The sequence below is a fragment of the Labeo rohita genome, chromosome 8 (assembly GCF_022985175.1).
Source record: "Labeo rohita strain BAU-BD-2019 chromosome 8, IGBB_LRoh.1.0, whole genome shotgun sequence".
In the NCBI taxonomy this organism is placed as follows: domain Eukaryota; kingdom Metazoa; phylum Chordata; class Actinopteri; order Cypriniformes; family Cyprinidae; genus Labeo; species Labeo rohita.
In genome coordinates this window covers 26119617-26133844 of record NC_066876.1, presented here as the reverse complement: position 1 = coordinate 26133844, position 14228 = coordinate 26119617, and the positions used below count along the sequence as shown (strand labels likewise).

At 37.0% G+C, this 14228-nt stretch overlaps 1 protein-coding gene across 1 annotated transcript in view; it reads right to left on the bottom strand.

Annotated features, from left to right (window-relative positions):
* Window positions 1-14228, bottom strand: part of agbl4 (AGBL carboxypeptidase 4) — a 435578-nt gene that overhangs the window by 232936 nt on the left and 188414 nt on the right. The window lies entirely within an intron of this gene.

The following is a 14228-nucleotide window of genomic DNA, read 5'->3' as shown; positions in this document are numbered from 1 at the left end:
TTCTGACCTGCCGTCCCCAAAACCACAGTCTAATTAAGCATATAAGGCCCTTCATCTCCAGCAATGGCACCGAGCTCTGGTTGGGCTTGATAACATAGACTCCATTGCTCTAATATCCCTCATTTTTACAGGACCTATTCGTCCATTCTTCCTGCTGAACAGCTTGACGGATGGTTTGCCATCCTTGTCATTTAGCGTCATTAGGAAATTAGGTGCTCATTATCAAAACCACATACACCTTTTCTCATTCCAGCAGCGTTTTCTGCCACGCGACCATCAAGATGGTTACCCCAGGGGTCGCAAATCACACGTAGCTGGTCTAAACTACATGCAAACAACCATTATCTCTACATAATGGTGAGGAGTTCAAAGTGCATCCTTGAGAAACTCACAAATCAATAGCGAAGGCTTTCATGGTGGGCTTTAATGAAGGCACGGGGCCATGGGAAAGGGGAGAAAGTGACCTTTTATGTAGTCTATACATGCATCCATTAGGCTAACCGCAATTACAGATGCAAACGGGATATGGGATGCATGTATCAATATCATTAATGTGCAGCGTCCAACGACGCCTCCGTATGAGACAAAGCTCGGGCCCAGCGGAAGATCCACTGTACCGAGTTTATTGGCATTCATGTTTATTATTACTGCATACGAGGTAACATGTTCTGTTGGCGTCTCAGACTTGTGAGTCACCTGATGGACCAGAGCGATCAGAGCTCTCGTTAATCTGAAAATATGTTTGGGATATGTGTTCCCTCTCCACACTTCGCTACTCAGCCCTGCCTGAGCTATAAGCTCCAACACCGGCAGGAAATGGCATTCAGCCAGAACGGAGATAAAACATAATGCAAAAACGCCACTCTGCCTGGCCTTGTCATCCGCCATGTTATCCTTCCCTTCCCTCCGGTCTGTCACTCTGTGTCTACCCCCCCATTTCTCATTTCCTTTCAGGAACGAAAGAACAGGACCCCCAAAATGAATAATGAAAGATTGGCATCAATGTTTTATGAAGTAGCCACCATATTATTTTGAAGGAAGGCAAGGATTAATGAAAATATCACTTATTTATTTGTGTCTAGAGGAGAGAAGAGAGAGGGAGCGAGGAGGGGAACCGCATTAGTGGATCCAGGGGAAGACTTCGGGCTATACGGTGACCACACGCTCCTCTCTCAAACCTACTGAGATCTTTCACACATGCCGCAGAAGCCTAATGGGCACCGGTAAGCTTCATAAAAAAATCAACCCCAGGTCAACCAGACGAATTCATTCAGGGGGAAGGAAACTCAAGTTTATTAAAAAAAAAAAAAAAAAAAGGACCCAGGTCGAATGAATTATTCTTACTGATTCTAAAATGTCATCTAGAATCTGATTTACTCAAGTGTTAGAGAAACCTATGAGGTTTTAAAAAAATCAGAGGCATTGCATCGACACAACCACACACAACTATTGTATAAGTGAATCATAAAGCCAGTCAAGAACATCTATTCATCTCAAAGTCAAAAATAAGACATTTTGGTAACATGGATCAATTATCACTATTATCTAGCTGCTTAATAACATGCCTATTATTAACATATTGGCTGTTTATTAGTACTTATAAAGCATGTATTCTGCATGATCATATTCTACATCCCTAACTCAATATCTAAATTTAACAACTTACTTCTAACTATTAATAAGCAGTAAATTAGGGGTTTATTGAGGCAAAAGTCATAGCTCAGGGCTCCACGCTTACTTTTCCTCTTAAAAAATTTAGGAGCACGGTCAACATTTCAGGAGCACCTTCTAATCAATAATCAAAAATTCTGATAAAAAATTAGCCTTCCGATTATGAGGTGATGTTTGACTCCTTAAAGTGATTTACAGGGGAATTTCGTTTTTATTTTCGTAATGGCATTTTTCTAACTTTATTAAAAGTATGTCATCCTTTATGTCACATTTTTAAAAAGTTATTTTATAAGCTTTTTAAAATTTCTAATAAAAACAACAGAATAAGGATAAGTAGAATAAGAATAAGCAACCAATCAAATGAAATCAGTATTAACAAAATTAATTTGTACTACAGAGGTGGCACAGAAGAATACAAAAGTGGCTTGTGTAATTTCATATCTTTAATGAGGCTCAGAGGTGGCATGAGTGCAATTAAATTTAAAATTAATGTTGAGATTTATGTTTTAAATATAACATTTTGAATATAGAAATATTAAATGAGTTAAATAACTGAAAAGATACTTTAAAAATGAAACTAAAACTGCAAGTAGGTGGCGGCAAGTCACTGATTTAATTACTGAATCTTTCATTCATTTGATTTGTTCGAACGGCTGATTCAGTCAGGAATAAAGCAAGTGACTGTCTATGTCTAAATCATTGACTTACTAGATTCGTTTAAAAATGCATGTTCATTCATAAACGAATGAATGGAGATGCGCAGCGGCTCAGTTGTGAACTATTTTTGACGACGAAATAAAGCAAAATCAGGCAATAGTGTTATAGTCAGACAATGTAAGTCACTTAATATTAACTTCTTGTTTATTTAACTGTTGTATTAAATCAATATCTCATTTACAAACCTCCTTAAAAATCATTAAAAGCTGTCACTCATCTTAGTTCATCGCGATCTCACAAAGTTCCATTATGATTAATGAAGCTCTCTACACTGCAAAATGAATCTCTTATTTACACTCTCTCAACACTTTGTTTGTTAAAGGATTCGTGAGATATGTCTGATTACTGACATTACTCAACGTTGCACAAACACGTAGAAACCTTTGAAGCTCCCCTCAGCGCAAACACAAATATATGTTGATCGGGTCACTCGCACATGGTGCTCTTAAATATTTTTTTGAATGTGCGACTGAAATGTTCGCACTATAGAGGCCTGTAGTTAATGGTTTGTTAATAGCCAGAATTGGACTTCAAAATAAAGTGCGACCAAAATTTATTTGGTTTGAAGAAAATGTCTATTGTAGAGCTATTAAGAGCCCTCAGTTCTTATTAATAATGCAAAAATACTTCATTTTCAATAAGATAAAGTGGAGAAAGTATGTTTTTAAAGCATTTTTATTTTATATTTGTATATCATTTTTGGGGTATGACAAGAAAATAACAGAAAAAGAAAAAAAAAACACACACACTTCCCTTCCCAGTTGATCCATTTAATAAAATAAAATAAAATAAGATAAGATAAAATAAAATCAAAATAATCAATTATTTTTGTATAAGACTTTGACATTTCAAAAAATGTGTAATTTGAAGCATTCAAATATATATATATATATATATATATAAGACTTTGGATCATCTAAGTTTTGTTTACCTGGACATATTTTTGTTTAGAGGTCTAACCAAAGTCTTAGAACAGCATGAGGGTGAGTAAATGATGACAAAGTCATTTTTGGGTAGACTATTTTTTTAAAGAACACTGGAAAATACCAAAAAAACTCAAAAGTAAAATGCATTATGGTAATGAGAATTCAATGGAAACAAGTCCTAAAATGTCATGGTAAATCAAAAACAGTTAAAAAATCTTAAAAGGGCTTAATTTTTGTTGTGCGAAAATCTTTTTTTTCTCGTCGAAACTAGGCATGTTTTGGTGTGATTCACCCACACAGACAGAGCCCCAGGAGAGGCGTGCATGTGTGTGGGGCTCCAGGCCTAAGATCAAACAGACGGAACATTCAAACAGAGCAGGTGCCTCTGCCACATTCACTCAGTGCAACACACATATCTGTAATAGCCCACACCTGAGCTTGACAAACACACGCTGAAACGAGTAAGCACACACAATGATCACAGCTGAGCCTGCGCTGCCGCAGTCGCGTTTCCCCCGGCTTGCTGACTACGGCTGGCCGCCGTCCCGTCCCGCTCCCCAGCAGAGAGATTACAGCACTGCCATTCTTCACTGTCTGCTTATGACTTCCTGCATGCACTGGATGACTTTCATTTAAACCCACCGAGGCTGCGTGGCTCCACGCCCTCCCTGCTCGGGCCCTATTGTTCATTCATGCGAGGGAGGGGCTTCGCTCCGTATTGAACCGAATGCTGGGATTGGTACCGCAGAGATATGGGTGGATTGTTACGGCAAGTTAGTGCTTACTCTGTAAGAAATAACAGTTCACAACTGGAAAATGGAGAGCGGAGAGTTCGTGACCACAATTTTTCTTTGCCGGTCGAAGCCAGACACACACAAACTGGAAAACGCTTTGGAGCATTTTCCCCCCCGCTCTCATAATGCGCACGTACACACAATCACACAGCAGAATATGTGTCCTGCAGTGGTTTTAATCTTCATTCTCTGGTTGTCAGAGCTCTCTCTGGGCCTGTGTCCCTGTGGTACCGCTGCAGCTTTCTGTTGTGTGGATGCTTCACTTGCGTACAGCATTCTGAATTTAAGAATTGGCTGCTTTCAAATTCATGAATTTGAGTTGAATTGGCCAGTCCTCACAGGATGTTGAAACAGAATTTAAATGAGAATGACAAGAAAAAGTCATTTACGTAATTGCAATTCAAAAAGCATCGCACATCAGAGGAATTTCATTAGTTCATAAAACATTTTTGGGACAAAACACAATTCATTATGGCTTTCCCCCTCTGATATGCAAAATGAATTTTCCTCAGCTGATTAGACAGTACAATTTTCTCTAATATAAACTGAATTGTTCTTCCACATTCCTCAATAGTCAGTATATACAGGCCACGCACACACTGCAGCTAAATTCGGTTGTCAGTTTGTATTCTTTAATCGCGTTCTGTACACACATCATTCACTAAAATACAGGAGTGACACTGCATTTGACAACCAAATTAACTCCAGAAAAATACAGGTAGTGACAACCGCATTTACAGAAATCCTATGAAGTGTGTAAGGAACCGAACTGAACAACTAGTTGTTAACGACGTATTTAAAAGCGCAACAGAAATGTGTCTTTGTCTATAAATATGTGAGATGCAAGAAAATAACAGTGAAAGAAGTCTTAACCTTGGCATATTTTGACATGGGACTAGTTGTGCTCATAAGCCCTGTGGTAAATGTCAGTATTGCCAGATCTTCATAAACAAAAAACAACAACAACAACAATCAAGGACAAGCACAAAAAAAAGACTAAAACACCCAAATGCTTTATGTTTTATAACACCAAAACATATCTCATATCCTCAACAGACTACCATTAACCCCACAGAGTGCCTAGCTTTATAAGCTAAGACCAAACAACATCCCTAAAAAGTGCTTGTAAATATGAGGACATGGCAACACTGCAAGACAGCGCTCTCTAAAGCAAACCCCGAGTGTAAACAAAACACAGCATGTCTGTCAGTGGTAGCTTAGTTAAAATCGACAGATAAAAAGAGTCTTTCGCCAAAAAATGGCCAAATGGCTAAATTCTTATTCACTCCCGCAAGACGCAAAAATGTTGCTATTCGCTACGGAAGTGACTGCTGTTCCGCACACACGTGGAATCCGTTTTAAATTTAAATGCGTTTGTCACTTCAGAAACTACCAATACACTACAAGTTTGGGATCAGTAAGACTTGTAATGTTTTTCAAAGAAGTCTCTTATGCTCATCAAGACTTTCTTTTTGATCAAAAACACAGAAAAAAAACAATAATACTGCAAAATGTTATTACAATATAAAATAATGTTTTTTATTTAGAATACACTTTAAAATAGAATTTATTTCTGTGATGCAATGCTGAATTTTCAGCAGCTGTTACTCCAGTCTTAAGTGTCACATGATCTTTCAGAAATCATTCTGATATACTGATTTATTATCAGTGCTGTAAACTATGGAAGCCCGTTTCCGCCACTGAATAAAAAATAATAATAAAAATAAATAAATAAATAAAATATTGCGACTTTTTATCTCACAATTCGGAGAAAAAAAGTCAAAATTTGTAATATATATATATATATATTCAGTGGCGGAAACTGGCTTTTTAACGGGCATTTATTTAAAAAATAATTTCTTTTTTTTAAAGAAATGAATACTTTTCATTCACCAAGCATGTTAAATTAATAAAACGTGATAGCAAAGATTTACATTCTTAGAAAAGATTTATATTTTGAATAAATGCTGTTATTTTTAACTTGTTATTCATCCAAAAATTCTGAAAAAAAAAAAGAATCACAGGTTCCAAAAAAAATATTTGACAGCACAACTGTTTCCAAAACTGATAATTCTAATAATAACTCAGCATATTAGAATGATTTCAGAAGGATCGTGTCACACTTGTGATGAAAATTCAGCTTTGCATCACAGGAATAAATTATATTCAAATAAAAACCACTATTTTATATTGTAATAACATTTTGCAGTATTATTGTTTTTTTGTCTGTATTTTTGATCAAATAAATGCAGTCTTGATGAGCATAAGAGGCTTCTTTAAAACACATTACAAGTCTTACTGATACCAAACTTTTGAGTGGAAGTGTACGTGGCCATAGATAACTTATTTATTTATATAATCTTTTCTAACAATGTAAGCCTTTTCTATCACTTTTTTTCACTTCAACACATCCTTGCTCAATAAAAAAAGCAAGCAAGAAAAAGCAAGTAGAGAAAGTACTAAGAAATGTACTGATCCCAAACTTTTAAACAGTGTACAGTATATTCCTAGAAAATATTTATATTTTGAATAAATGCAGTTATTTTGAAATTTTTGTTCATCAAAAATCCTGATGAAATGTCATAGGTTCCAAATAATATTAACTTAAAATATTAGTTCTCATCCAGTGATAAATACATTGTGGAGCAAAGAGGAAACTGACAATGAAGTCTCAGCTTTCAAATTTTGTCATTTTGTAAGAAATTCAAACAATAAATACAGTTTTGGGGCTCTTTAATGTGTTGTGATGGATCACTGTAGTGCTTCAGTTCAAGCGGCATGTTAACCGATCATCCCTTCCTCTTTACTAGTTATAGCACCAAATAAACAAGAATCTTGTTTCAACCACAAATACACATCAATTTTCAAGTTCAAGTTCACCAACATTAATCTACTCTCCTGTCTGGTTGTTTGTCAGGCAAAATGGCAAATTCTGTGTTATGACTGGTCAGATCGCCTGTCAATCAAACTCCCTGCGAAGGGTCAACTGAACAGAAATTCCTGGTTGTATGTGTATATATGTGTGTATGGGCGGGCGACACAAATGCAGTGACGTGTGTCAACGTGATTGAAACAGCTCTCGTCATAAAGCTGTCGGCAGCCTGATGGAGGAGATGGACTGGGTGAGGCTGCACACCTGTCTCACTTCCTCTGCTCTCTCTCCTCTTCCTGACACATAGCTGAACGGGAGGATTTGCTTCTGTGGCCTTGAAAGTGGAGTTCTGAATCACAGAGTGGCAGGAACATTCAGCGCTGACCCAAGCTCCCATAACAACTCAACTTTGACACTGTGACTACACTGTACCGACCCATCTCTAAAATAATGCTCCAAAATGCACTCTATTGCTATTCGGATTCTACAGAATATATAAACACACACATATATAATAATATTAGAAAGATTCAGCACTGGCTCTGACGTGAGCACCAGCACTATTTCGATGGAAAAGGAGTCTCTCTCTCTCTCTCTCTCTCTCTCTTTTTTCCTGCAGGCACTGGAGCATGTGAGATTTGCTGGATTCACTCCATTCACATTTCTCTTTGAGTTTTAGCCCCTCACCTCACACACACACACACTCGACAGCAAGGAAGCAGCGTGCTGGCACTAGGAGGTCCTCTCCCTCTGGGCTCTACTCCATTTTACTTGAGATTTGAAGTGACCTTTGCGGTGCAGCTGCAGGTCTTATGATTTATGTACCCAAACAAAGAGCAGTGCGGCGAATTCTAACCAGAACCACCGTATGATACCAGAGAAAAAAAGAGAGCAGGAGAAAGAGATCATAAAGCACACAGAGATTGAAGAGAAAAAGACAAAATGTAGAGAAACGCAACTTACACACAGAAGAAATTGCATCATGCTTGTGTTTAATGTACGGATAAAACAACTGGAGATAAATGAGTGGGCTAATTTAATTTGATTATTTATAGACATTATATTATTTTTAGAGAGTTTATAACATTGGTAAATGTCTGATATTATAAACATAGAAGAAAATAAATTAAAATAAATATTTTGATTAAATATACAACATTACATTTTGGCAATTTTGTGCATTATTATGATTCTTAGGGGTCAGTAAGATTTTTCTTAAGAAATTAATATTTAGCAAGGATGCAAACAGTTTCACTGATCAAAACTGACAGAAAAGACATTTAAAAATATAAATATATTTTGAAAAAAAAAAAAAGTTTTTGAACTTTCTATTCATCGAATCCTGAAAAACAAAATGTATCACAGTTTCCACAAAAATATTAAGCAGCACAACTGTTTTCAATGTTAATAATAATAACAAATGTTTTTTTTTTTTCAGCATCAAATCAGCAAATTAATGTAATTCAGCTTTGCCATCAAAGGATTTTTTGTTGGTGTTGTTTAAACATATATACAATTAAATTGTACAATACAATAGGTTAAAAGTTTCAAGGTTAAAAAGTCAAAACTTTTTTTGGAATTTGAAGATCAGGGTAAATTTAACTGATTTTGTCTTCTGGGAAACATGTAAGTGTCTTTTGTAGCTTTTGAAGGGCAGAACTAAATGAAAAAATATATATATTTAGGCAAAATGAGAAAAATGTACACATCTTTATTCTGTTCAAAAGTTTACATCCCTGGCACTTAATGCATTGTTTTTCCTTCTGAAGCATGAGCGTTTGAACATTCTGTTGCATATGAGTCTGCAAGGTGTATGTAAACTATTGACCTCAAAAAAAAAAAAAAAAAAAGATTTTTTTAAATATATTGTAAAAAATCGTAACATCCTCAAACTTCTACAGTAGATTGAGCAAAAGAAGAAAAAAATCCCACTCAAAATTAGTATAACTTACAAAAACAAAATAATTTTGGACATCTGACCTTCATACAAGCTCAAAAAGTAGTCAACACTGAAGACATGACTGAGGAGACAAATCACTTCCTTTCAAATATTGGGGTCACGTCCCCTTTGTCCCCCTTCCAAATCTACGCCTATTGAGAGTCTCACGGCTGGAGATGGTGGTATTAGGCCATGTGCAAGACATCGATTAGCAGACAAACTTTCAGAATTATACGCTTACCATCTGTTGACAGTCTCAGATTTAAAGCTGAAGCGTATTTTGTGGGTCACTCTGGATAAGAGCATCTGCTAAATGCCTTAAATGCAAGTTCAAAGAGTTCAGGACTGGAGCAGACTGGCACTTCAGTTGGGGTGTCAGTTGGGCCAGACGATGCTCGTGTGGAGCTGGCCCTCCAGGCGGGTGCCTGAGAAGGTGGTGAGGAGATGTGAAGAGGGAGATGTATTAGTAATTAGGCAGTAAGGCAATTAATTAGTATGGGGCTGCAACGGTGCAGCAGGGGATCTCTGGCAGACCCGGCTATGGCAGGCGTGCTAAAAAGGGAGAGGCAGAGGGCGACCCACACGTAAGGGCTCTCGGAGACGATGGCAACACGCCATCCTGCCTTCATCAAACTCAACGTGAGTTATTCAGCGGGTCAAAAGCACAATTCTGTCGGTTTAGTTCAGAATTTCTTTTTTTAAACTTTTGTAAACCTAAAGGCCTGTTTTATTACTCCAAACCACGAAAAAATATAATTTAGGGCTTACTACACAATTCACAAATATAAAACCCTAAAACAACTGTTAATCTCTATACAAAAAATTGCATTCTTGTAATACACAAAAAATCTGTAAAATACCAGCATATATATAAAGGAAAAAGGCTTTTTTTTTGGTATTAAAAAAAAAATACTACTTGTCTTAGTGAATCAACTGCAGCTTATGTAGGAATCCAGGGAACACAGACACAAGGCATACTTAACTTCATAGAGACTGTTCAAGTGAGCCTGCAGGCCTGAAAGCCTGATTTAACAGCCCGTTTGAGCTCAGCCTGGAGATGATGTGTGATGTGTGTCATCAGAGACTCTCAGATCAATGAATCCACAAAACACAACAGCTAAAAAAAGTGAATATTACAATTATACAAAAGCACACATACTTTGATACCACAGATCTAAAAGCTTTGTGCTTAAATAATGAAAGAAAACAAAGAATGTTTCAAGGAACGGTTTGAATTTATATGCATGTCAGCCTGAGAATGCCACTATATGTAAACCACTGATGTTATTTAAAGCATAATTTGTTAAGTGATATTAGTAAATACATTCTAATAATGTTTTCATGAAGAGAAACAAATTCGGGGTTAACCTGCTTTGTTCTTTGACAAAGAAAAATCCCCAAAAAAATCCCAAAGGGAGAGGTCACAAATAAATAAACATAATTTTCAACAGTAGCCCAGGAGCCAAACAGTAAAATATATACAAAACTGAACACAGTTTTGGTTCCAAATAAGAGGTCCTCAGGGTCCTGGACACACTATAAAAGTAAACAAATAACTACAATAAATATAGCTGCAAGCAGTGATCGTCAGGGTTTAAGCGCTTAAGGCATTTAAGCATATATAGGAAAATACATTACATACTATTTAGCAAGGCTGTACCCACCTAAATTAATGATTAAAAAAGCATTTTTGCCAAATCCAGGTAATTCACCATAGAAATATTATGTTTTTTAATGTTTATGAATGTTATAGCACCAGTTGTGGTCCAATCCCCTTAAAACTTTGCATGCTTGTTTAGAATGTTTTGTGAAGTTTTGAGTTTTCCTTTAGGCTTTATAGGTAAATTTGGACAGGCCCCTTTTCTAAACGACCCCATTATAGCTTTCCAAAGGGTAAATTTCAACATGGCCTAGAGATTTTTCTAAAAGTAGGGTTTTTACATCTTCTCAATCATTTAACAACAATTTGATTGACAGCAGTGGTTCTAGAGGCAAACGTTGTAAAGAATGAGGAATTCTATCGTATGAAATAAAAAAAAAATCGTGTGTATGTGTGAAAAATGTACAAACATACAATTGTTTACGCCCTTGAAAAATGCGATATCACCCCCCAGTGGCGGATTGCTTTTAAATTTCTCTCAGACCTTTGGGGCCGTGAGTCGAACAGGCCCATTGAATTTCGCTCCGATCGGCCTCCGATAACCTTGTCTAACAAGTGCTCAAATTTCGTAGGCCAATGGCGGCCAAGTTTTTTGAGATACGCAAATGTCATTGTAGACACTTCTGGCACTTCAGACCAAGACCGCACACCGATTTTCATGTTGAGTCGAAAGTTCAACTTTTTTGATAATGATTGATATTCACTCTCCAGAGAATCTTTCTGCGCTGGTTTGGTTCCGATCGTGTGAAAAACTAAGGACTAGTTCGCAAAAGTAAGTTTTTCGAAAATGCAAACTTGAAAATTTCGCCAGGCTCACGATCGAATCTGAGGCATGCGTCTTGACACTTCAACCTGCAACTGATGTTTATGAGTTCTGACCGAAATTGGGCTGAGCCTGGGTCACGTTGTTGGCTGTGTGTCTCTACAACTTACGGTTTAGTTTGCACGATCAGTTTTACGCGAAGATCGTTGATCTGTGAACATTCTAAGATACAACAGGATTTCAGCGCTACGCGTTTGAACCCCTAAAAAGAAAACAATAAAATAATTTGAGAAAATAATTGAATAAAAAATAAAATAAAATAAAAATAATAGTAAAACAGAATGACAATTTAAAAAAAATGGTTAATATATTTATAAGAAACTGAAAAAACCACAAATGTCAGGGCATGTCGAACTTTCTCCAGGGCCCCAAACCCCCCCCCAAGACCAAGAGGGCTAAAATGCATGTCATAATGGCTGAAGCAAAACACAAGCACTCAGAAACTACGAAACCCATTTCCAATAATGTTGTTTAAACACATTAAACTCAAATAGACAAACATGCATACATGTCATAGGGAATCCCAGTTGACTCCAGGTGAGTATTTAATAGACTACATGCCTCCAGTTTCTCCATACATTTTCTTAACCTTGCACATGACTTTCCTCTAAATCAAGACTGGAAGGGCCAGTCACGGCTGCGGTGATGCTGATATTGATTGGTAGTTCAGTATTAAACAAGCATTCTGGTTTTGATAGTTCTCATGAATTCTAATGGATTTTGTCCATTGATCACATGAGCAAATATAAATGGAGTTTTAAGCAATAACCGTATTCTAAAAGGCCTCGCAGCTTCCCGAAAAAACTCTCTGTTTTACCTCGGAAGCCCATCTAATCTTAAATGGAAGAGCGCACAAGCAGCCAAACAAAATGGGCTCATATTCAAACGACGACGGATCCAACCCGAATTTGACCCTCTCTGGGTACAGCGCTAAACGTGTCAGGATAAATGACACTCGTTCCCGTACTACGCTTTTAATCAAACCCTGTTATAATTAACGCCACACTCCATTGCCCAAACAAATATCTTTGTCAAGGTGCTAGTTGCCGTACAAGTTCTCCTCAATGACGTGATAACAGGGGGCATCCTAATTGCTTCTGTCCCGAAGACGCTGCCATCTACGGGCGCAGATTTATCCTGAAAACCTCTCCTGTCCAACAAGTCCATAAAATATTTTATCACTCTGGCGCTGGCTAACTTTAATAAAGCCAGTGACCTTGAGGGATTGCCCAGGGGAGAGATGAAGCCTCTCTCTCCGAGCAGCAGATGCGGTTCTTCCACGCAGGGGTCCTTATCACAGCTCTACTTAATTACCTGCTCTAATTTCAACAGTTTTTAAAATGACCTCCGCACCAGCACATGACAGGCTGCTTTAATTAAACAAATGAATTCGGTGCTTATCTAACAAGATCAAAGCGCTCATTTGTCACAGTGATAGTTAAGAATGCTGATAATGTTATCTGGACCGGACTGAGTTTTGCCACACAGAAAGACTGGTGATCTCATCTTAAATGAATGTGATAATACCGCCAAGATTATGAATGCTTGTACCATCAGATTAGGAGAAAAAGACAAATGCCGTCTTACTTTTTCACTGCTGGACTGATCTGCAAAGTGTAAAAAAGGGCTCTGAATTTATGGAATCTGCTGCGACGCAGCGAAGGCGAGTTTAAAACACGTCAGATCTTTCATGCGTTGTTTATATAATGTCCGTGGCCCCACATAAAATCTTTCAATCTGTTTTTCGGTCAATATATCACTCTCTCCACCAAGCATTCTAAAGCACGCTTCAATAGGGGTATATCCAAACACTGGTAATGTCACACAAACACGCTGATCCTGATGTTTCCGACAATGTCATGAATCATAAATGCTGCCAAACGCAGTGTGACCTTGCAAAATAAGAACTAGTGGTGAACAAATCATCGTCTTTCACTTCCACGCATTGATTCGTAAAGCAAGCGACTTGTTTTTCTTGTCTTACATTGTGACCTAACCGGGTGCGACACGGCAAAAAGAAATATCACTTCCGCGCTAATCCCAGTATATTAAATTTCAAACATGAAAGAGAAGAGAGTTGAAGTTGAGAAACATTGGATATAATATTATAAGCTCCACATACGTTACACAAGAAAAAAGGATGTACTTAAAAACATTTTGATTGTCTGGATAAGACAATGTAATGTGGAGAGAACAAGGGCTAACATTATTCAAAAAGGGAAGACCAATTTGAACATATATTGTATACATACAAATGAGTATGACTTTAAGACCATAGCAGTGTTCTGATGCAGAGTATTCCAGTGGACACGGTAAGATGCAAACTACTGTAGCTGTGAATTAATTTCAAACTAACAGCACATTAGTGTGTTCTCTTCTGTCTCTGTTATCTTCTGCAGCACACCCAAGACAACTCAGCTCTACCATAACTGCATTGCCAATGGATTGCCGCCCAGAGACAACGCAACATCTGTGTGATTTTACCACTAAATAGAATACGCATTCTGTCGCACAATCTAGCTAAACATCAGCATAACTAGCACCGCACAGCCATGTTTTTTGACTAGATTATTTAAACTGGACGCTATATGTATAGAGTTGTTCTATTTAAACTGTTCTGTTGAAATGTCACTATTACAAAAAAGTACTACAATATTGCAATAACATACCATGGAATTACCAGTGTTTTTCCATGATTGGGTAAAATAAAATAAAATAAAATAAAAATAGAATTTTATCATGGTGGTAAAAAATTGTTCAGAACAAAAAATTGTTCAGAACATAGTGTTAAAAATAAAATAAAAAATAAAATAAAAAAATAAAATA